We start from the raw sequence: 22693 nt of genomic DNA, 5'->3' as shown, positions 1-22693 counted from the left end.
CGGCGCAATTTATGATTGCATTCGACTTCATAAGCAAGCAAGACACAATGCGGCCACCACAAAGGAGGTCCACTCATCAGTTTTGCATATGGACCACTTTCCTTTCACCGTATTGTGTTGATTCGAGGCAAGCTGCCTAATTAAAGACCAATCTTTACTTATTGTCTCATTATGTGTGGGCTTTTCATTACTCAACTCCTTTCACGTTTAATTCATAATGGAAAATGCTTTGCAGATCGTACAGGGTACCTGCTCCCCGATGACCTGTTATAAAAATAGATAAATCAGACGCTCATAATATTTAATTACAAACGTGTTCGTTGTTTTCTATTTTTGCATCAGAAAAAAAAAGAGTTCCACATGCCCGCTCGAGACGCTTTCAATATGCAAATGATTTTTTTAGGATTTCATGGGATTTTCAACACTCAATCTGGCCCTCGTCATGGAATAATGTCTTAACGGGATTGCCGCTATCAAAACGCTTTAACAGATGTGTTAAATATCACTTTGTGCACAGGCGCGGCTCGCCGCGCACAACAGGAGAAGTGTGCGCTGCTGATCCTGTTAGGAGCATGAACTTTAACTGTCAGCCTCAGCTGCGCAGGAGGCGCCCCTCGGACGGCCTTTCTCTGCCTCCCTCTCCCCGCTTCCAAGAGAGAAGAGAAAAAAAGCAGTATTTCTAAAGACGGTTTTGTTCTGCTATTTTAACCGGCTGAATAAAAGTGCATCTGTGATTTGATTTAAAACGCATTCATATGAGTGGACGCTGAGCGCTCAAATAAAACTCGTATTAATGCCACTTGGGGCCTGATCGCCGTGTTCTGTCAGCTTTAGTCCGAAAAATCGGCGCAAAAAAAATACACCGCACGCACACAAAATGCATGACAATTGCCATTGGAAAACATTTCACAATAACAAGTCTCATTATTTTGGTTTTAACATTAAAAAGGTTCATTTTAATTTTATATTCCTTACTGGAAACCAAGAAAATGTATTATCTTAAATTCTCACTTAAACATTATTATAGTACAAATATTAATATGTAATAATTTAATTATGATTTAAAATATAATTATTTTCAATACATCGTGTGCGTAAAAATCGAATACAAATATACTTTCTCCATTATAAAGGCGGCTTTCATTTTAAATGAAATTCTGTGAATAAGGTACACTTTTATTGCATGTTTTCAGATAGAAGTTTAGATCAGTCTTGATACTGCGACTAACATACGTGACACAAAGCAGTAACCGGTCAGTAGGATCAAGTCAAAATAAATGACGAGTGGTCTAACATCAGTCACTTTGAAAGTGGCCAACAGTGTAATCATTCCGAGGGAACGCCCCCCGTGAAATGATCCTTTGCACGTCACTCAACGCCTATCAGGGGCGCGTCCTGAACAGCGTGCACGCGCACGACGCGCAGCACAGACACCTCCGAGAAGCGAGCACCCCTTCAAAGCCTTTTTTTTTTTTATTAGCCCATATTCCTTTACTTGGCTCCCCAAAATCCTCCTTTTGTACGAGCTAAGCAGATGGTTAGCAGGAAGCATGGGCGGCCCGGCCTGACCGAGACGAATTTCTATGAGCTTTGCTGGCTTGCCTCGTCCAACCTGCTTTCTTGAAACAGCTGCCCGAGGCTCAATTAGAGCCATTAAAAGCACATCGCGGACATATTAACAACGCCTCGAGCTCCTATAGTGCCCACCAAGTCCACTCTTCTTAACGCCCACCTCCCACAAATCTGACGTATCAGCTTCAATCTAGGAATCATTTCTTCTTGGAATAAGTGCCTGACTTTCGAAACATGGCTCCCGACAGTGATGCTAATGTGCGTGCAAGAAACCATATGATACCATATGCATAGATTGAAATTCATACTACGACGTTATCATACTCTGCAGTCGCGTGCTTCTTCCTTTCACTGAAAAAAAAATGGTGCGTTGTATTTACTCTTAGTGGATGAACAAAATAAAATCCTCTGGATCCAGATGCATATTTTTTTAAGTAATTGTATAGATCTGATATAATGAAATTGAGTAATTTCACAAAAACCTTTCTGTCATACATGAAGACATCTCATTAGAGAGTGCAATGAGATAATTATATTAATAATAAACAGCGTAATAGCTAATTAATTGGGACTCCTCACTCAAAATTGAGTAACACAAAGGTAATTTATCATATACGACCCATGACAATTAAAACGTGTGTATATATGGTGTATTATAATAATTACGCTGGTAAACCCCAAATTTTAATCAGAGAAGGCTTTATGTGCCCGTAAATGTAGCTTTGACGCTTTTTTTTTTTAAAAGTTATTTCTTTTTTTTCCCTAGCACTCCAGTTTTTAGGGATATTTTCTTTTCTTTTTTTTTTTTTTTTTTTAAATTTGACCGATAGAAGCTTGCTCAATATGGATTTTACCACGCATTGTGATTTGTAGCTTTGACGTTTCAGGAAAAAAAATCCACCTGTTGCTGCTCCTGACATTGAATTCATAAATATTACTCCATATATTATTTTGTTATATATTTATTGTATTATTATTATTCTTTTTCCTCTTCTTCTTCTTCTTCTTCTTCTTATTTATATAAAACCAGATGTGCTAGCGAAAAGAAATAGGGCAAATTCAGAATTGGTACCAAAAAAAAATCTAGAATAGTTTCCTTTCATCTCTGATTAATAAATTGTTGACCACAATACATTTTTTTAAAATGCATAAGTGGTGGACAAACTAGAAAAAACGAATTAGCAATAGCACAAGTGTAGCTCAAGAAGTTTTCCCCGCTAACATTTCACCATTGGTATAATGACCCTGAGGTCATAATGCTCGAACAATCATCTAGCTTGTTAGCTAAAAATGAGATCAACAAACAAACTTAAATGTTTGACACTCTAAGACGACATTTTCTGTCTGTTCACAGTTCAGCCGGTTGAGGTCCAAGTGTGCCAAACAAGGCGTCAGGTAAATAGAATAAATTTACCAATATTTTCCATCAGACGGCTGCATTCTTTTGCAGAAAAGGCCGCTGGTCTCGTTTGGTAAATAGATGAACTGCACTATTGTGTTGTGTGTGTTTCTGCTGCATTAAGTGAAAAGAGGGCTGAGTATGTTACCCATGCATGAGAGCCCCTCCATGGGTCGTCCCATTGTGCTGTGAGTCCGACAGGTGGTTACTGTTTATTATTCCTTCATTATTTATTGGTGACGTGGGCGCAGCGAGGAGCGGGAACTCCCCCCGTCTTTTCAGCAGGCCGCGGTGCGACAGATTGTGCTGACTGGTTGCAGTCTCTTGTGACACCACACCAGTCAGTATTTAGTTTTACCCCACCCACACACTTTGGACATGTTTGAATTCATTAAAATACGTAAACTTATTAAAAGGCACTTTTTAAAGTATTGCTTGATTCAGCATTCTCCAAATAAGGCACCTGGTGGGTTTGTTTCAAGCTGTTCATTTGTCACTACTAGTTGATATTTGACCGGTAAAATAAAATAGCATTCAATTAAAAAATGTGGACTCATATGTCTCCGTGGATGTTGATTGAACTGTTTAAATTTGTAGGAAAAAAGTGATTCGCAGACATGACGCAAAAGTCATTTCAAATGGCATCATTCTGACTTTGAGCAATACTAAAAGAAATTAAGAAAAACAAGTGGTACTCAGTTTTTTCTTTTTATAGACCAAGCGGAGGGAAGATGGCTCTTATTACATCATTAATTAATGCTCGTTTACGCCAACATGTTAGACACTTATCTTTTCAATTGAAAACACTTTTCTGGATGATGTAACAACTTTTCAAGATGATAGCCCATCTAGCCATCGAGCAGAAAATGTGAAAACGTTCCTTGAAGAATGAAACATATTTCGGATCTCGATCCCAAAACTTAATGATTCGATTTTGTCGAATGCTGCGCAAAGTGAACTAAATCTCTCTTTCGGTTCATTCCATTTTGTCCCCCTGGTTTCACCTTAACATGGATTCCCACTCGGGGTGTTTTGGCCGCGTCTTCACCTCGCTTCACGGGCAGCGCCCAAGGTCTCGCAGCATCTGGCGCAGGAGGCGCAAAAGCCTCTCACAACACGAGTGAATTAGCAAAGCCCCGAGACTCCCAGGCGCAGTGACAAGCATTAAATTGATATTAACTTTGTATTAAACATGCTCCCTCCCTCCCCTTCTCACCAAATGGACCGGTGCCATGTCAGTGCACAAAGCGCTCTGTATGAACTCACGCTGCACCTGTTCTCTCTGACTTGGCCAGGGGAGTTGAACTTTTTTTTTTTTTTCTTTCACTCTCATCCAACTTCACTGATTTCAGTTGGGCTTTTCCAGACGGCCATTATTGTGAGCTACATTTTTTTTCCCCTCAAACAACCAAAGCATAACTGTTTATTTTGTTTCCCCTTTTCAATCCCAAAGTGGGATTATAATTCCCTACTTGAAGGATGTCAAATAGTTATCACCAGAAAAGATGTTGAGCGGTGTCCTAATCCATGTTGCTACAGTTTGCATATCATTTTCCCATCTCAGAGGGAGACCACAACCGGCCCTATTCACACGCTGCAGGCACATCCACCATCATTAGCATAATCTGACAACCAAAACCATTGTCCATGACCATGTATGCAGAGTTAATTGCTCATTAATACCAGACAAAACAGAGGGGTGCAGAGGAAGCATAGTTGTCCGCTGACTCTAAATCCTTGTGAAGTGAGAAGCAAACATTAAACCTCACCTTCCAATAATGTAATCAATAGAATGCAATATGAATATTTAAATTCCCTTCCGTCAAATCACATAAAATCAGGAGGAGTCTGTGTCAGGTGTGCTGATGTTAAAGAAAGCCTTCTAGTTTTAACAATAATCCGACAGTGATAGTCCATTAAGCCCTTGTGAGGTGCCTTGATGAGCACTGCACACACACGAACACACACACACCCACATACACACATGCTCACAATTTGCCACAGTGACACGGTGTGAATCAATTGCCAAATGCAAATGCGCCCCTCCGCAAGTTTAATCTCATCTCTACATTAGTTTCACGGGCGCAGGGCGATTTGCAAGCAGCACCCCCCCCCCGCTTTCAGCACCTGCGGGCAGCCTTTTTCGGCTATAGCGTCATGTAAACACCCGCTGGCTCAACGGGTGCCCCGTCTGAGCACCCAAGCGTCACTACGCGACACGTTCAAGAAGCCCGACTTGTGTGGTTGTCAAGACTGGTTTAGTTTCGAAGGCCCATGGTGACATTAGCCATGACTCTCGTCAGGCCAACCTGCAGCACTTATTTGATATAGATATATCTGAGTAATATGGAATGAACAGGCCTGAGACAGGGTTCAGGAGGCCACCGCATGCAGCTGCCTAATACTGTCTTTGTTAGCTGGAAATGTTTGAAAGATGTTTTAATATATGCTTGTGTGCAAGATTTGAGCATTCTTTAGCTGAGTGTGTGTGTGCCATTGATCGTGAGTGCAGGGGGGGTAAATTCCTTAAAATGAGCAGAGCTTCAACTTGTATTTTTCGGAGGAAGAAACTAACTTTGGCAATGAAAAAAAAAAACAACAGTGGTCGCTTGCCTACTAGGGTCTGAAGGTGTGTGTGTGCGCGCGTGTAGGAGGGGTAGCGGTACGGGGCAGTTGAAGAAGGAGGTATGAATGGGGAAAGACGGCGCTTGGGTGGAGGAGGGGATGCTTGACGGACTTCACTGCCTGTTGGCCCTGCAGCATTGATGCCGTGTTGGCCATATAATCGGATTGCCGGTGGGTGAAAGTGAGCCCGGGTGCTTATGTCAGTTTGCGTCTCGTCAAGCTGAATAATACGCATGGCCAGGGAGTGAAGCGGACGCTTGCCATTGAGCCTTCTCAGTACTTGTGGCTAAGCATTCCTAAAAGAGAGAGAAAGCCTCATTGGATTCATATATAATTCTCACTCAAGCGTTTTGATGCATTTGCATAACAGCAGGAAACCAGTGATCTTTTCACGGCTGCTGCTGCTCCTACTGCACAAGTGTCTGTTTGCGTGCGCTGTTGTGTGTGTGTGTGTGTGTGTGTGTGTGTGTGTGTGCGTGTGTGCGTGTGTGCGTGTGTCTGCATGCATTCGAAAGGCTCCTAGTTGAGCATAAAAAGGGCCGGGCACAGTTCTTGCACTTGGCCTCTCGTGTTTAATCGAAGGTCCACAACAAAACATTTGGCTTATTTCCATGTATACCTTCTCGCTTCGTGTTGGCACAGGTTTGCAGAAAGTGACCTTTGACCTGGACCGCTCTATTTGGCTTTTGTACAAATACAAGTCGTGTGCAGGGTTTCTACAACATTTATGTGGTCATGAATAGGCATTTAACACATTCAAGTAACTTACCGGATTTTGGCAGTTATGAACAGTACATTAACATAAAAAACTAGATCTCTACATTAAAAAAAAAAAAATAGGAAAAAAGGATGCATTTGGATTGGTGTTTTGTTCTGTGCAAAATGATGTAGCTGGACAATCACTGAAATCATACAACTGTTCCAACAGTCGAGTCCGTAATTCGGAAATTAAAAAGGCGTTTTGGGGCGTAAGCTAAGTTCAGTAAATATAAAGAAATGAAGCAGCCTTTACAAAAATCTTAGTGCCTTGGGTGTGTCTGGGCTGCAAGTTTTCCATGAAAAATGGGTTCCAGTATCTTAAAAAAAAAAAAAAAGTACAAAGAATCTAATGTTCTAAATCCTTACTAATAAAAATTCAGAACATTAACGTTTTTTTTCAGAATTTGACCAAATTGGTGACCCTATCCTCTCGCTTATTTCCCTGGTACTTTACATACTTCTCAGCATGTCTCATCTCATTTATTCAGCACCACAACTTTCCTGGTCCAGTAAAGAGATGTCTGGGTACAAAAAAAAAAACAAGTTGCCTTTAATTCCTGAAATTAGCCGTTCTTTCTCTTCACTGCAGATTTTGAAAATGACGAGGTTATATTTTTCTTCTACTTGGTATCACTTCAAAATTACATTTCTCAACATTTTCATAGTGCAATACCACACACAGTTATTAGCGATTGTACAGTAATGGCTCTTTGATTGCCAGTTTCAGGCTGAGAAATAGTTGTCGTTGAGTCTCAGAGGTGGCTGGCCGTTCTTTGGGAGCCTTGCAGCAGAGCCGACACAGCGATTTTGGGTTTTTCCTCAACCCGGATGTGGACCATCAGCTGGTCCATTGAACCTGTTGAAACTCTGTGAGGCATGATGACCATCGAGGTCTTTGGTCAGACAAACAGCAATAATGCGTTGTGACTGACTTTGCACTCAGCAGACCCCCCAGGTCTGATTCCTGCAGCCGTCCTAAACTTCATTTGAATGCCACATAATGGACTAGTGGCCTGTGCTGATTATCTCTTTCACTGTGGCCTGTAATTTATCCCCTCATTGCCTTATAGGGACTCTAATAAGCCATAGGTGAGGTGCCCTCAGCTTGAACAGGTCTTAACTCTCCCCTTTTGGCTTGTCAATTCTACCAACCATCAAGCCGATGCCCCATTCTCTCGTCTTCTTCCATCTGATACCTCCTTTTTCAGCTCGCAGATCTCAAGACTATTTGGAACATAATGGGCAAGAAATGACTGATCAGAGTCAATGTAGTACTTGATTTCTCTCAACCATCACTCTTGCGATACAGATAATGACAAGGGTTTAAGGATTATTATAAATCGAGTTTACGTGGCGACTTTTTTTTTTCATTCCGAATGAAGATTTCTGATCACCTGATTAGATGTGACGTGATCTTTTCCTTCACACTGTTAATCAAATCAGCCATTTTACAGCCTCGTAACACGATGTAAACGCCACGTGATTTATCAAGATGGACTTCGTTCATCTATTTGGCACAGTATTCATGATTGTTTTAACATTTTTATTAAAGCAGTGTCTTGATTAAAATCAAGTTATCAGTACTATGAAACCACTTGTCGCGTCGCAGCGCGTGTATGATGTCACGACGCATTTAAGGTCAAGACAGAGCATGCGCAGACCGGACGCAGCCTGGCTATTCCGATTCCACTGTTTACATGACCCTCGGTCAAATTGGCAAAAGGAACATACCACTCCAATACATTCAAATAAACGTCCATTCAGATTCGGCCTTTTTATTCCGATTGAGGTGTTTAAATTGAGTATTTTTATTCCGTGGCTCTGTGTAAACCCGGCAATAGAAATGCAGAAAGGCCTCTTCTCCCAAAACAGCTGCTCTGGAAAATCACTGTCGGGGAATTTCGAACCCTCTCCTACTCACAGTTGTTTAATACTGAGAGATATTTATTCCAGAATACTTTCAGTATATTATTTTTAGCTGCCTAGTCCAACAGAGCACTTGCTCTTGTACAAAAGCTCAACAGAGCGGGCAAGGGTAAAGGTCACCGATTGCTGCGTGACCTCTGCTCTGTAGAGAGGACATTTAAGGTCAAGAAGAGAACAATGGTTTGAGAGAATCCACTCCAAAGATAACCACCAAGCCGCGGAGACAGAATGTGAAAATTTCACTTAAGAAATTTGAGGGGAGTCATTAGTATTTTGCAAGTGGTCGAATACAATTCAAAGATGAAAGATTCGCCTTGCCTTCACTTTCCTTGAACAAAGTGCTTCATGAGTGTGACTTATTAACGCCACTGGTACCTGCTTGGGTTCCACTTGGTTGACTTCAAACCTTTTCCAGAAAGATTGAAGATTCCTTTTCCCATCGTTTTTCCTTCTGCTTGACTTCACTGGTGGATGAACGGCAACTAATTGATCACGACAGACGCAGATCTCATCGTCACAGTCGCTGAGCCCAAACCCGATTAGCTTTACGACATGTGTCCAAAATCTCCGACAATGTCCAAAATGGCAACAGATGGAATATGAATTATAGCTACCAGTTGTTGGAGGATGGGATGCGTGGTTAATTCAAGGCTTCTCTTTGATATAAATCCTCGGCAGTCACGCATGCACTCTGAGAAGGTCAAGGTCAGAAAAAAATGGAGCTGTGAAACGACTGTACTGTATTCACAGAGTGTGAAGTAAACATATAATCGAATTTTACTACGTACATTCATCACTCGGGCTATATTTTAGGGATTTGGAAATGCCAGAGTACCTCACAGCTGCATTCCCATTCACAGACACTCTGTGAAACCAATGTTTTTACTCCGCTTTCAAATGAAAATTCATATAAAGAAGCCTGTAAAGTACAAAAAAGGAATGTTGATAATCACCATCCGCTTCCCTCCAAGAACTCCAAGAGCTGAGTCGAAATAATGGCATTGATGAGGCACAATGATCTAATTAATTAAAAGCGGTATCAATTCATGCACTATTGCAACATGTGACAAAGAGGAGATTGAAGCGGGCATGAGAGCAGAAGACAGTTGGCGAGGGTTCGCCGATTCAGAAAGCGCTTTTGAGCGCGCCGAGGTTCTCCGTCTTTACAGGACAGGACAAAAGAGGCCCAGTTAATTAGCAAGAAGTAGCATCTCAAGGAGGACTGTGAAGAAAACCTCCATTCATTCTCTGTGCTCACCTCTCGCTTATGAGAATGTCTTGAAGTGTTTCAGGGGAAGGGGAGGGTGAGCGGGGAGCGATCTTAGCTCCGATTGAGGGCCAAGCTCTATGGGCCTGCCTTGCTTGATTTCATTTGGACAGTCATTCCTTTTAATTTGCACTGTCATTGTATCTAAGCAGGACTTTCTTTTGAGGCCGATGATCAAGTAAAAGTGTTGGAGTGCAAGTCAACGATGCACCCCCCCTTTCTGTCTGCTGGATGAGACGCAGCTCTGGCCGAGGATGGATGAGTGGCAGAGAATTAAGAACAGAAGAGGATTTGGAACGAGGATGAAGTTTTAATTAAGGCACTCGTGGGTTTCTAAGCTGACTAATTTAGCCACAGTTCCTCACAAGTGCATGAGATGATTGAAACAGTGATGAGGGCAAGGGTCGCGGGGCCTCAAAGTATCTTTTTTTTTTTACGGGAGGCTATATTAGATCTTTTGTCCGAGGTGATTTTGAAGTGCCCGAATATGCCATTAAAAAGAAAATAATGTTTGAGGGGGAAAACTACTAATCTGCCGGCTTTCTTTCTCTCAATAAAATTTCACCCCCTAAAAAAATAATACACTTCAATACCCCACCATCTGTGAGTTTTTCCCCCCGAAAATGTATCATAAATGTGATCTAGTAAATAAGGAAACCCAAGTAATGTTAAGACTTGAGGAATTAGCGTTCACAATAGAAGCAGAAGGGTAACAGCTTGGAGGTAAATCTGATGGGGAGAACCAAGTTAGTGTAAATGCTGTTTTTGTATCATTTGTTTAAATAGTGGCCTGATCAGAGCTACAAACTCCCCAAGGTCCACATGGCTGAGGGCCACACAAAGGTAGGCCAGCCTGGGCTCAGGTCCCTGAGGACTGAGGAATATGCAAAGCTTTGCAACTCCGCTCTGCAAGATGAATTTGAATGGTTTCAACTAGGCTGCACCAGAAGGAGGCAACATTCACCAACCTTTTTCACTTGGTTTTACATATAAAGCTTAGACAATGTAAATGTATGGTAGTGGCTGTCCTAGGAAAGGTTTAAGAATGGAAACGCAAGTTTGCATTGTGTATTGTTGGGGAAAGACTGAGGGTAATTCACGTTTTAAATCAAACAAACAAACCCATTATTGTTTCATTTATTAGTGTTTAAGACTTGTGACACGCAACTGTTACATGAAAAATAGAAAGTGTGTTTAACTCATTCACTGCCAGCCTCTGGAAAATGAATGAATGATTTGGCTTCTATACCCGTCAATGGCAGTGAATGTTAAAGGGGAAGTCAACTCAAAAAAATGTCTTAACATAAATTTAGTGCAGTCCCACTAGTCGAAACACGGCATTCTGATTAATATTGCATTTGTGGAAGATGAGTAATGCAGCAAAATCCACCCGCTGTTAGCCATCTCTGGAGGTGGCCATTTTTTCCACTTGCTGTTGACTGAAAATGACATCCCAGTTACGCAGGGCCCAGCCATGATTGGTTGTTGCCTGAGCCCTGCGCAACTCAACAAAAGTGCCAAAATGGCCACCCCTTGAGATGTCTAAAAACAGGTAGATTTTGCTGCTGAACTCATTTTCCACTAAGACTATATTAATCTGAATGATATGTTTAGACTACTAAAGGCACATTGAATATATTATTGCAAATAATTTTTGGGTGTTGACTTCCCCTTTAAAGAAAACAATCCAAAACAGTGTGACTGAAGTACTATTTAGGCTAATCCTGTTGAACTAAGAGTTGTTAAATAGGAAACTGCTGACATTAGTCACATCATTACGAAGGAATGCCTTTCGACATGCAGGCTAATGGTAAGCTCGTCAGAAAAGCATCGCCATCTCAGAATCTCTTTCAGATGCCAACTAGAAGGAAGGAAACTGACAGACTGCTTTTTTTTTTTTTCATTCCTCGAATATTATGTGCATGGTGTGGATATACAGGGAGTACAAAAAAAACATTTTGGCCACATCCCCGAAGGGATTAATGTTAAATTCTTTGGGAATTACCCCTCCATTAAATTTGAACGACAACAGCTCTGATGTCGGGCTGTGTTTGAAACTGCATTGTTGTGAGTGACAACCACATGCTGTAAAAGACCGAAAAAATAGATATTTCATATAAATCTAATATAACTCACAAAATCTCCCGTTTTATTTGTGTTCTCAAGCATACACGCGGGAGCAACAACACTGCAGTGGCAATACGGAAATTCTCACTACGCATTTGTGAGTCATGAATTTGTGACCATGAAAAGGTTTCGCAAAAGGACTCCCAAAGAAGTGTGAGGACCTTTTTTGGGGGGGGAAGACGATTTGAAGGCTTGTGCTCAACTCTATGGAAAATTCAAAGTAAGAGAGGAGGGGGAGGATCTGCCAGGGAAGCCGGGTGGAGGGTGATGTATGGAAGCGTCCGAGTAAGAGTTTATTCACTGCTGTCTAAGGGAGCCATTCAGAGCCACGGAGAGAGTGTCTATAGCGGGGCAATCAAGCATAGGACCAGGAGGCTTTATCTCTAAAATACAACACCACCACCACTGAGCTCCACCCTTCCAGCGCGCACTCACTCACACACACATACACGCACACACTGGTACCTGTGAAAGTCTCTCATGTGCGATTAAGGGTGCCATTGAGGGAGAATGGCTCGTGAGGCACAAACAATCCTGAGGAGTCTATCATTCTGTGTGCTGTTGTCTTAGGCCTTCAATAGAGCTGCTGTGACCTCCCCACCATCACCCTCCTCCTCCTCCTCTTCTCCTGCTTTTGGCTCCATCCACCCCTTCTATCTGCTGCCAACTCATCCCAAACAAGCTTTGGGAATATGGCCACGTCATCAACTTTCATTTCAATTAATAATGGAATCGATGTCTCTTTCAGTGCTGTTAAGAAAGATTTTTTACAAGGCTGTGATAACAAGATTAAGTGTGATTTAATTAAATGTGATTAAAGTTTGTGGGAGGGCTTATTTATTATTATTATTATTATAGTCGCTTTCATAGATTTTCAACTATCTTGGATAGCTATGCAGGGGTTCAATGTATACCGGGAAAATAAAATAAAATAAAATTATTTATTTATTTATTTAATTCATTATTTTTTTTGCAAAAGAGCATGATAATTGTTTTCCAATGATTTGGTAATACATGCAGCATATACCATAGCAATGATTTACTATTCACAGAACCAACCAAAAGGCGCGATAAGCAACCAGGATCTCCCTTTGGCCACAATGCAAAGCGGGATGCGAGTTAAGGTAAGATATTTTAATCTAAAACGAAAAACTTTTCTGTTGTGAGAGGGAGAAGTTTTTGATCCATCTATACTTGTTCGCTGTCATCAACACGATTAAGGCTCGGGGTGCCAGCCTGAGCTCAAATTTGACTAAATAAAAGTTACACCTGAGTAGATGTCACAGAACGAGAAACACTATGAGAAAAAGTGTGAAATAGTCTGAAAATAACGGTAGGACCATTTTTAAATGAATTGAGTCATGATCATGTTTTATTTTAAAATATTGTCGTCTTCTTGTGAGATTTTTCTTCACGCCAAATATAAAGGTTGGGAAACACTTCTTGATGATACTGTACTATTATATTTGTTTGATCATTCATCTTAGTAATTTCTTTTGACTCTGAGTATTAAAAACAAAAACGCAATGGAATTTGGCTTCACGTAAGAACGAGTGACAGGCTTTTGTCGGGATTTTTTTTAATGATACAAAACACAGCCGAGCGGCTCCTTTGCAAGCACACATTAAGCTCTCGTTCATGCAACTGTTTAGTTGAGTTGAAGTGAGGTCCTAATTTCTGTTGGCAGAGACGGTGCCGTCAAGGGCCATGACTCATTGAAGCATATGGTCCTGTGATTGCCTTCGCCTGATCTGTCGACAGCATCTGTTGTCGAGTGGGCCACTCAGACGCTGTGACAAATAGCCTTGTGAACATGCAGTGTAAATGACACTAAGGCCAGGGGAGGCATGCGGGGTGGATGCAAAGTGGTACAGGCAGAGCACGGGCTGGTGGCCGTAAGGGCTAAGGTGGGGGTACGAGGGCAACAGAAGGGCGAAAAGAGAAAAGCGCAGAATACAGTCATTACCCACCCAGGGCTATTCCTCTCTGGCCCATTAGCTGCTGGCGGCCGTGACCAATTGGGTTTTGTCACTCCAAGCAGGGTCATCCAGTGGTGGTCTGGGCCTTCTATAATGGACGCTCACTCAGCCATCATCACACAAAACCCTTCAGAGGAAAAGAAATTCTTGCTCGGATTCTCTCTCTCTGTTTAGAAAAGAGCCAGTCAGGCAAGAAAGCCCAAAGAGTGAAAAGTGATCATGAAAGGAGATTTGTTGCGATGTGAGGCATGCAGGGAAGTGATCGTTTAGCCACACGTTGGGTGAAGGGACTCCGTGGCGGCGGGTCTTGTTCAACTTTACAAGCTGCGTGCCACAAACCAAATCAAATTGTTCCATCCTTCAAAAGCAAAGAGGACAAGGAGTCACTTCTTGTGGGGAGAGCTCACAACCTCACAACCACAGGCAGCGTGTGCACTTTTTCAAGTAGATGAGTGTCGAATTGACCATGGCAGATTATGTTTAAATGGGTGCTCTACATCTTGTTTCAATAGAAACCGGCTTCTTGTGACTTTAACTTATATTGAGGGAAATCCATTCATTACGTTGAAGCTTTTTACGGATCGTAATGTGTTGTAAGATCATTTTTGCTCTATTGCTATACGGAAACTTCATACACCATTTAATGAAATATTCTCCAATTGTTTTTTAAATTAACGATCGAAACGGCCCGCATTTTGTTTTGCATTCGGATAACTTGGTACATTGTGTACGTCTGTGTGTTTTTGTCCCGTCGGAGGCAGAATAAAAGGCCAGTTAGCCACCTAGCGTGCTACTAATTCTCCATGTCAAATACAATGGCTGCAATTATATGGTAATCAGTGTTGGTGGCTCATACCTTTCTGCTGCTTTCTGCAAGCGTATGTCTGGCCAAGCTGCCCCTCGGGGGGACGTTTAGTCACGGCTTATTATTGACCCATTAGAAAGCCGTCCCTCTGGCAGAAAGAAGCTTGTCGCCTCGCAGACCGCATTGCACTCACCCTCATACAAATGAAAGTGGAAATGAATGGGATCTTTTCGTATATTCATGTGGGAAAAGATAATAAACATATCGGTCCTAAATTTAAATCGCAATTCCGACTATATGTATGTTGTAAAATATACAAGCACCGGTAATTGATTATGTGCGCTAGGATTTTAACCATTGCAACCAATACACTAAGTGACTTGAATTTACACTTTTTATGGTACACACTCAAGCAATCTTAATGTTCTAATGCAGGGATGATTAACTTAAATGCTGATGTGGGCCACATTTTTTTATCTGCTATTCCGAACCAGATGTATCACAGAAATTTTATTTTAAATATGGATAAAATGCAAGCTTACGTGCAATGTACTTTCTCTTAATATATTTATTTTTTTCAATGAATGTACGTCAGACCCACTATGCTAACAAATCAGCAAAGGATATGAAACAAAAAAAATAGCTGCAAAGTGATTTTTTTTTTCCCCACGCAAAAGGGCTGTCTTGTATAACAATTACCATTCATGGATGACGCAAAACTCCTGGAGAAGATAACACTAAATGCAAGAAGTAATTTTGTGCATTTTCTTCACAAAAATCAACTCACACTTTTTTTAGCCTGGCGAGGATAAGCAGCTTGGATAATGGCTGGATTATAGAAATGCTATTTTTTTCCGGTATATCATTCCAAACCTGTACAAAAAAGTCATATTAGTCCTACTCTAGATGTAGTATAGGGCAGTATCAGCCAAGTGTAAACGCAACTGCAAGATATGTCTGCCATCAAGTGGTGATATTGCAACTTAAAACGGCAGTCAACCCATGCATGTTCACAATTTGGCACCTGCTTATTTGCACAGTCACAGATTTGTCAATATTTTTTCATATTTTGGATTTTTCTTTTTTTCTGGTATTTTCCCCTAATTTTCCCATTATTTTCTTATTTTGAATGTTAATTGGTGTTCTGTAGACATTTGTAAAATATTTTTATATTCTTATATTCTTGTATTTTTATACATATATATTTATATATTTATATAGGTATATATTTATATGTCTTAATGCTTTTTAATGGCACTGATTTGAAAATGGATTTTCTCGAATAGTGTGTTAATAAAATATGCATTTGTAAAGCATACAAAATCACATACAAAATTAAGATGACAAGTTGAGGAAAATCAACCTCTATAAGTGTTTTCATATTGATATTGATTTATTTTCAGCTCTGATTCTACTGCGTGTGACCTTCAATTTAAACACCCTCTAAAAGTTACCAAATACTGTTTCTCTGTTAAAACCTGGGCTCTTTTTGAAAATTCAAAACTCTAGATTCATTTTCTATGCATTTAAATAATAAACAAACGTAGTTGAGCCACACGCTCATAACACCATGAAAGCGCAGATATTCCCATTGGAAACGTGCCCACTCTTTGTCATATAATTGGCAAATGTGTTGTTTTGATATAATCACCCAGATCTGTCAACTCCGAAGCTTGCCCTCTGCCCCCCCCCCCCACACACACACACACACAAACACTCACACACACACCATCCCTCGCAACACACCCACACGAACCCGCTGCCACCTCCTCTCAACTCCCCACCCCTGCAAAGCAAAGCTCTCTTTGTTAACCTAATGTGCTTTTACCAGTTGCTTTCTGCCAGGGAGACATCTGCTGTGTGCAACCAGTCAATATTGTGAGGACAGTTCAAAGCGGCCAGTTCATTATCTGTGTCAGCTTAACAACCCAAAGGTAGCGCTCGAAGGGACACAAGGAGGAGGTGGCGGCGGAGGGGAGGCCGCGGAGGGCGACACAATATGTGAAGACACAATAGACTCCTCATTAAGCAGTGATTTATCATGATGGGATGCCCAGGTCAACCTTTGCCCCCTCCCCTTGCGCACACACACCTCTAGAAAATGATTCTATTGTCGTGGAAAAGGGAGAGTTTTGTGAAAGTGGTGTTGAAAGTAAAATAATATAGTTAAAAAGTCAAATGAAATGGAGATTTCAACGCGGCACGTTTTTTTTTTGCTAGCAAGTTTATGGCTACTAACTGACGCTTCTATTCTGATTTTTAACCACTAAAAAAAGGAGGGTGAAAATACTCTTTTTTTTTTTATAGCATGACATTCGTTTTGCGGCAAAGTCAAGGCTGCGAGCATTGCAGCAGCCCTTTTTCAAAGTCCCGCCGTCATAGTGATAGCACAGCGATCTGAAAGCCTGTAAAGATGCTCCATGCATGCATATGCAAGGAGATCATAGTGCATCTTTAGCCGATTTGCCCTCCCAGAGACGGAGGCTCCTCTTGCACATAAAGGCTGTATAATGAGCGTTTAATGTATGGCTGCTCAAAATGCAAGTGAAAAGGAATATTCAACGTGGCCCATGTGGTGGATTTGTAAAGCCGCCACACACCCCTTTTGGTTTCCCCCTTTTCCGTCCTTTCCACGCGGCCTCCCCCTTCTTCCCTTTCTGAATCCATTTGCCTAAATCAATCTCACAGGAGGCGGTCGTGGATAATGTACCAGCCAGGGTTTGTAAACCGTTTTGTTAATAATGCATTTGGAGAAGAAAAGAGGAGGAGAGGACAGAAATAAAGCCATGGAGAGAGTGAGCGAAGGAGAGAGGGAGAAACGGGCAGAAGGGTGCTGAAAGAGGAACAGTTGGGTGGGTGTGGTGCGCGGCGCTGTTTGCGACTGGTGACACCCCTGGTCCATCTCCTCCTCCCTATGCTAAAGACTTGCATCCGCCCAATTTGGTCCTGTTCTCGCTTTAGTCACGCCACCTGCCTTCATCATTCTTCACCACGCAACCAGCCAGTCGCTGACAAGACCAGCAGACGGAATAAAACCCCGTAACTCAGCAGCAACGCCCCTCTTTACACGTGTATGCACACACACGCACACACACACACACACACACACTGACAGCACTGGTGCTCCCTTTAGAGGATTATAACAATCGATAAAGAGCAATGAGAGATGATCATTGTCCAAGTCTCCATCTTGTCACTGTTGGACTCAGTCTTAACAGGGCAGACACATGTGACTACTTAACTATTGTCTTTAAATAAGGAGCAGGCTGGCTGATGCACTTTTTAATATATTTTTTTATAGTTAGGATACTTGCTGATTTGCTGACTAATTTCTGCCTGTTCTTTCAAGATTTTAGTCGAAATTCGTATACATAAAAATGCAGTTTTTTGTATTTGTCTAGATTTGTTTTTAAAACTTCTGTTATTAAAAATGACCATTCAGCACTAACCACCTTTAAAATTATCGCGAAATATTTTTCAAATGCAGCTCACCTGAGTGCAGTGATGCATGTGTTATTGGCTTGAATGGGTCAAATGTAGTGCTTAGCTTTGTTGAAGTTCTTGCTCCAACAAGCCATGGCAGGTTTCTTTACTGCATATCGTGCAATTCATACAGAAGATAACTCAATGTGCTTCACATAATTACAAACGCAACATTTAAAAGCATTTATTAAAAAAAAAAAAAAAAAAGGTTAAAGACATTCAATTACGAAAATAATGTGCAGTGCAAGAGCCAGGAAAAAAGTCCTTAGTCATATGTATGAGGGCTGATTTCACTTAATTTGTGTGTTTCGTAACAGCTAAATGCTGCTTCACCATGTTTGTTTTGAAGTCTGAGTTCCACTAATTGACCCGGTTGGTCCAATACGTCACTGCCTCACTATGTGTTGTGTCCGTATGTGTGTACTCATAACAGAGACTCTTCAAGGACAGTTAATTAAACACTTATTACACAAAGCTAACACAGTGGATGGCACTGACCACCATTTGAGCACGTACAATATCAACGTAATTGATTGACAGGTGAAGATCGAGTGCATTGTGTTTTCACCGCAGGCAGCGGACACACCCACGGAGACCGAAAGCTCTTGAGCCTTATTTCATATACTTAAAAAAATAAAATAAAATAACCCCAAAAAAGTGAACATTCAAATTTATCAGATAACAACAATGAATTAATAAAATTTAAATAAGATATTTATTTATCTTATTTTTACTTTAGTTACATTAAATGATGAAGTCAGGCTTTGTTCTTTCAGGATGGCCCAGAAAAATATACATAATTTCTTAGTCTAACTAAAGTCTTTTTTTCCAAACATGGACCCCACTTAATTGAATTTAAATATATACTAATTTACATACTTACTATGCAACTATAAAGAGGGGAAACCCTCCTACAGACCGCTTCCCGAACTTTTCACCATTTGGGCTTTTTCATTTTAATGTTCCACTCAGTAATATTATCTATTATGTATATATATAAAATTCCATCTTTTTTCTTGTTGTAGTTGAAGGTGGGGTAGCCAGGTGCTTGTCTACACATCAGTGGTGACATATCCTATTAGCTAGAACCTGTTCCTCCATGTCGCCACCACCAAGCCACTTTGCCTATCAAAGCTCCTTTTAGTCCGAGTTTGCCTGACACCGAATTCCCTCAGGTGCCTCTCGGATTAGCACCAAAGCAGTCATTACTGGATCATAAGATGCACATTCAGTCCGAGCTGGACAGGAATCCCCAGTAGAGTCCCACGTACGGATGTGGACTGATTTGCAACCTTACCCTCCTGTCCCCATTGACAACTAGCAGGGTCACATGTGTAGCTTCTCTTAACTCCTCTGCTCTGTCATTGTATCTTTGCTGCCATTATATGCCCTAATTGGCTGTGAGGGGTATTAGAAGAGGTCCTGACTATGGGGAATTAATAGTGACATCTGATCTGATGTCCACTTAAAATAAGGACGTCATTGAGTTACTGAGTGCTTAAAGAAGAGTTTTCCTTTGGGGTACGGCTTAAGATCTGATGATTGATGGCTTATTATAATACAAACCCCTTTGCGGAAACACATTTTACATTGGCTTTCCTCTTGTCCAAGGTGATGTTGCATTTAATAGTGAATGGCATTTTAACATGGATTTTGGAAAGGTCATTTTCTGATAAGTGTTATTTTACTGTTATAGTATGAAATTTTTCAACTTCCTCATGTATGATTTCTTATGACTCATATCCGCATATAACACACTACTGGCACTTTTTTTACTTCATAATATCACCAGAACCTTGATTGTATTTGATTTAATCCCCGATCCTAATGAAATAAAAATCTCCTATCCAAAACCAATAAACACTTTCAAAATCATTTCCAAATAACTGACTTTTGTTACATATTTTTCTTTGTCCACAGCCCAATTAAATCCTTCAAACCATCTTGTCTGGAAGCCAAAATGTTTGCCATCCCCCGCATCAAACCGGTACGGCTCTCAAGTTTGCTTAAGATTTAGGTTTTCTGGTGAAAAACTTCCTTATACTTACATTTGCACGCAGTTGTCACCATCTGGTGTGCATGAGTCTATTGATCTCCCTGTAAGGCAAGGCAGCTTTATTTCTATAGCACATTTCATAACTTAATGTGCTTTTACGTTATAAAACGTATAACATTTAAAAGCCTTTAAATGACATTTAAGAGCAAAGTAAAGAACAGTCCAAGTGCAAGATTTTGGAAAGCATGATTTAAAAAAAATAAAAAATAAATAAAAAACTTTAAAAGCCCTTAATCATAGGTATGGGAAATGAGCAAAGTATTTAACGTGGATTTAAAATCATATACACTTGGTACACTTCTATTGGCATCTCATTCCTTCTGCAGCATAACTTCTAAATTTTGCATCACCATTTTTGATTTGAACTCTGGGTTCCACTAACTGACCGGAGTCTGCAGACCTGAAAGTCTTGCATTTTTGGGTTGACTTCCCCTTTCAGGTAATCAGGACCTACACAATCCAGCAATTTATAGTCCGGTGGCAGAATTTTGAAATCCATTCTATGGCTGACTGAAAGCCAATGTAAAGGATTTAGGACTGGAGTGTTAAATGGTGATCTCTTTGTTCGGTTCAGAACCTGAGCTGGAGGGTTCTCAGTGACCGAGAGCTGACTTCACAATGTTTGAGGTGAAATAGTTTGCGCGACGACGTAAGAATACATTGTCGCAATGCATTTATTGTTTCAATTTCATTTGTTCATATTCACAGTCTAGAGCTCCGGAGTCTCAAATACAATTTCCGATGCAATACTGGGCATTCTTGAAAACGTGTTAATCGATGAATATCTATCGCTAAAATCACCTTTATTCCAAAAGTCTTTTCACGTTTACCATATTTGCTTGTCTAAATCACCAAAAACCACCAGCGTTTCCGTTCTCAGTTACAAGAGAGTAACAAGTGCTCAGTGCCTCTGGAGACACCAAGTGTGGTCCATGAACAGCTCCTCCTAATCAACCCCGGTGCCCCGCACTTTTCAACCAGCAGCCCTTAACAAGTCTCACTCTGTTTACACACACTGATTAGTTTGGTAAGTGTGCAAGAATGTTCCAAGGACTGTGATCTCTGAATCAATGTGCCTCTCAGTCGCATCCTTTATCTCGCCATCCCTCAGTCACAAAAGCCAGAGATCCTCTTGGAATCAGGGGAAGAAATTAGGGGATCAGAGAGGGCCGGTGGCTGAGCAAACAGACTGTGCGCTAATGGTCCAGCTGCTTTCTCCTCCCTTCAAATTATTGGTAGAGTTAGGGAATGTAGCCAGTCCGGTCCTGGTGATAATGCTAAAGCTTGCTAATCCCTAACACACACATTGGCCTTGCACTCTTCTTGATGCACACACAGGGAACGTGTAATCTCCACACCACCCAGGCAGTGCTTTCGGAGGGAATGGGAACGCGAGAGTAGAACAGAAATGAGACTCACGGTGCATACACAGACGTACCCATGAGCCCTTTTGTGTGTTGTGGTGTGGCATGCGGGTCCTATGATTCTGCTTTTATCTAGATCACTGGTGTCAAACTCAAGGCCCTGGGGGCCAGATCTGGCGCGCAACCTCATTTTATGTGGCAAATCATGTGCGTCAACTTCCTGCTTTTAGCGCATTTTCGCCACTCTGAGATACTGCCATTTATTTGTTACCATCCTCCCCTTTTAAAATAAATTGAAAATTGTTGAACAAACAATTACTTACTGGATTCTGAATGCCAAACTGACTTTCCATCAAATTGTTGTGTCCATGTGATGACGTAAGATGATCATACATTTATATGGGTTCACAGTCATAATCACCCTCTGAGGGAAACCATCACTACCATGAGGCCCGTCCACTTGGGAAATTATTATTGTGTTTGTTCTTGGTTCATCGCATCGTGCCATGGTTCTCATATTTCATTTGGGATGCCTCAAATAAAAAAATAAATCAAATAAACCTCTCTGACTATGCCATCATAAATTAAAATCCAGCATTTTGTATTCATTTGCATCCAGATCTCTCATGTGATCTCATCAACTTTGCCGGTTCATTGCACGTAGAACCTGTTGGAATGGACAGTGGTCGTGCTTGAAGATTGTGTTGTTTCAAATAGACACAGGTAAACAAATAATGGAAGAGTTCTTAAATTCATGTACAGTATAATGTCTCATTCCACATTTGCTTCAGCAACAGCTGTCTCAACCAGGAGGATATGCTAATGTCAGCTCGAGGGAGGAGTACTTTGGGTTTATGAGGGATTAGCGCTTATTGGCCATCTCCGACTCCCTGCCGAGCGAGCGCGCTAATACAGGTGTTAGTAAACTGGCATTAGCCTCCAGCTAATTAGCCTCCATTCACCAAGTGATTGTCCGGCAGGCTCTGCCATTTGTAGTCGTGTTTGCTCATCAGCAGGGAGGTCTCTGTGCTGTGGTGGGTCTGTCATGATCTGACATGATCTCCCTTCTTGCCCATTCCATCTCAGACACAGGCTCAAATGGCTTTAATGAGGAAGAGCAGGCAAAACAGAGAGATTTCACACTGAGACGCGGACTGTGGGATGAACGTGACATGTCTGTCCCCCATCAATACACAAATTAGCAGATGATGACTAGAGAGGTGTTGTGAAGCGCATTTTAATGCAGGCCTATGATTTGCCGTCCACATTAAGGACAAAAAACAAATATTTTCCATAATGATGTAATAATGGTGCCGTCTCTGAAGCCAATT

General features: G+C 41.2%; 1 protein-coding gene across 3 annotated transcripts in view; it reads left to right on the top strand.

Annotated features, from left to right (window-relative positions):
- htatip2 (HIV-1 Tat interactive protein 2) overlaps positions 1–22693 on the top strand; it is a 36481-nt gene that overhangs the window by 4008 nt on the left and 9780 nt on the right. For 2 of the 3 annotated variants that reach the window (XM_088297340.1, XM_088297338.1), the window contains exon 3: positions 12728–12799. The exons of the other annotated variant lie outside the window; for it this stretch is intronic. The gene's annotated coding sequence lies outside the window, so the exon portion shown is untranslated. The remainder of the gene's footprint in view (positions 1–12727; positions 12800–22693) is intronic. 3 annotated transcript variants of the gene reach the window in all.

Source organism: Idiotropiscis lumnitzeri, chromosome 5 (assembly GCF_059441095.1).
Source record: "Idiotropiscis lumnitzeri isolate Australia: NSW breed Sydney's pygmy pipehorse chromosome 5, RoL_Ilum_1.0, whole genome shotgun sequence".
NCBI lineage: Eukaryota > Metazoa > Chordata > Actinopteri > Syngnathiformes > Syngnathidae > Idiotropiscis > Idiotropiscis lumnitzeri.
This window is presented reverse-complemented; position numbering and strand designations above follow the sequence as displayed.